Below are 2,426 nucleotides of genomic sequence, written 5' to 3'. Positions count from 1 at the left end.
ATATAGCATTTGTACTCATGTACAATCTGAGGCATGGTTTTTTCAATGTAATACCTTGCATCCCCAGAATATTTAGACTAGTCATGAAGTTATCAGTGTATAAGAACATAAGCATAATCAGTTATGGGCAGCTTTTTGTATAAATTGCTGTTTTGCACATCATAAGCTGTCTCAAAGATTTATGCTCACAAGTAGATATTCAAGTATACCAGTGAAACAACATGACCTGAAAACATGGACCCATTTACTCTGTTAGCCATAATAGTCCTATAGTATGATTAATAATAAGAACCTACTTTAAAAGTAAAATGAAAAATTAAGCATTATAGTACATGATGAACCAGCAGTCATTCTATTGAAGACTCCTTTATACCAACCATCAGTATTCTTCTCTGTAACATAAATGACTGCATCCTCCATAAATGATAGCTCATTTGTTGTATCATTATATATTTTAACAACTTTCTCAATATAGTTGTTGGAGTTCCCAAGACAGGGTCCCCATCTGCATATGGATCATTATCCTGCAACTTCTTCATCATCGTAGTCCACTGGAGGAGGAGGTGGGGCATGTGGAAGATCTTCCAACATGAGAATGTCATCTTGTGAAGGTGGTAGTGGTGGAGCGGGGCCATCAGCAACTGATCCAATAGTGGATGGTGAAGGTGTCAGCACAGCAGTGGGAATGCCAGTACTACTGCTTTCATTGTTGTCTGGATTTCCACGACCTCCACTGTTTCTACTGTGTGTGTTTGGTGGCTGATTTAAAGAAGTCACCCTGACTAGACTATGTTGACTTCTCAGCTTTGCAGAACTAGTTATGTAGTCATTAGGACCTTTTGAGGGCTTGACAGGCTCCAGAGGTTTATACGTAGTATTCCATCCCAATGTTCCCTGGGGTGACATAGGAAGACTTAGTAATTTCTAAGAAGGAGAATTTGTTCTCAATTGTGTGCCAATTCTTGCAGGCTTGTTATTTCCATGCTTAACTTCATGGCCCACGTCATCCATAACTATGTAGTTAATAGCTTTCTGGGTATATTATACATGGTGCTCCATATTTGCAAGTGCTATTATTTTGCAAGTTCTTGATATAGTTTCATGTGCTGTCAAAATACCAGTTTCTCCTTAAGCTCTTTCTCCTTTTAAACATCTACTGTCCGTGAGAAATGATTGATGGAATACCCCATTCTCCAAAGCTAAGAGGCTTGGATGTTCAGCAGTTGGAGTATATCCTTGGTCAATACATGTTTTTTTTTCTGATAAGCAACACTAGCTAGAGATTGGTTTGTATATGCCTGGCATCTTTTAATGCCTTTCTTTTGTTTATAGTCTCTGTATAGTTATTTTCACAGTAGCCTATCATCTGGGTCTGGTTCTAGTTAACTCTATCAGTGCCCTCTTACCAGACAGGTCTCCTGTTCTAGTAACAATGGAAGCTCTGCCATTCTCCACCCCTTTGAGGCCACTTTTTATATTTTCAATAAGCATCTATTGATGTACAGAGACTACCACATGTAGGCAGAGATGAAGAAGTGGACACAGCTAAAATCAAATCCTTGTAATAGTTGAGGGAAAAATAGATGCAATATTTTAACTTTGTGCTAAAGAGCAATGCAAAACTTCATATATCAATGCCACTGGTCCTCAGAGTAAAGAGAAAAGGGGTGCAGAAATCTCACTACAAATAAATTACTGCCATTGGAATGAAAAGAGAAGTCGGTTATGTTCCAGTACTGAATTCTGACTTTAAAATATGAATGTGAATTGCTTGCTTATATTAAAATCTAATAAAAAGCCTCATGATCACATTTGGCTACCTAATCAATGTTGGACTCAAGGTTCACTTATCAAAAGCAAGGACTGGAAGTTCGTTTGCAATTGGAGAGGGAGGCTGTCTAGTTTCAATGTGCTATTTTTGAGAGCATGCAAAGAACAGAACAGCATTTTCTCTGCAAACATTAACTTGCCATATCTTATGGCAGCATTCTCCCTGGACACCTGTATCAGGACAGTACCATCTCAGTTTTCCAGATACGAAGCATCTCATTTGTGTCTCTGAGGTTGTGTAAAAGCACCAGCAACCCAAGCTAATGCTAGATTAAAAAATTACTGGTTTTCATCCAATTCAGCTAAACTGGAACCGAGACTGATGACATACTCCTATAGTCCAAACACTTGGAAACCTGAGGAAGGTGGATCATAAGTTCAAGACCAGCCTGGGCAACCTAGCAGGACCTTGGAGAGAAAAAGAGAGAGGAAGGAGAGATGGGGGGGGAGAGGGGAGAAGGGACAGGAGGAGGGAGGAGAAGCAGGAGAAAGGAGGAGGAGGGAGATCTAAACCCTAAATCCCAGACCTTATAATCCATGATAGCTGATGAGAAATAGCTGCAATATGAGTATCCACATCATATGTGTTTTAGGCA

The 2,426-nt window shown here is 39.5% G+C and overlaps 1 pseudogene; it reads right to left on the bottom strand.

The window, feature by feature from the left end:
- Window positions 1–297: 297 nt before the first annotated feature.
- Window positions 298–1,448, bottom strand: LOC103736238 (annotated as a pseudogene).
- Window positions 1,449–2,426: the final 978 nt, after the last annotated feature.

The sequence above is a fragment of the Nannospalax galili genome, unplaced genomic scaffold (genome assembly GCF_000622305.1).
Source record: "Nannospalax galili isolate Female #2095 unplaced genomic scaffold, S.galili_v1.0 scaffold217, whole genome shotgun sequence".
NCBI classification, from domain to species: Eukaryota; Metazoa; Chordata; class Mammalia; order Rodentia; family Spalacidae; genus Nannospalax; species Nannospalax galili.
This window is presented reverse-complemented; position numbering and strand designations above follow the sequence as displayed.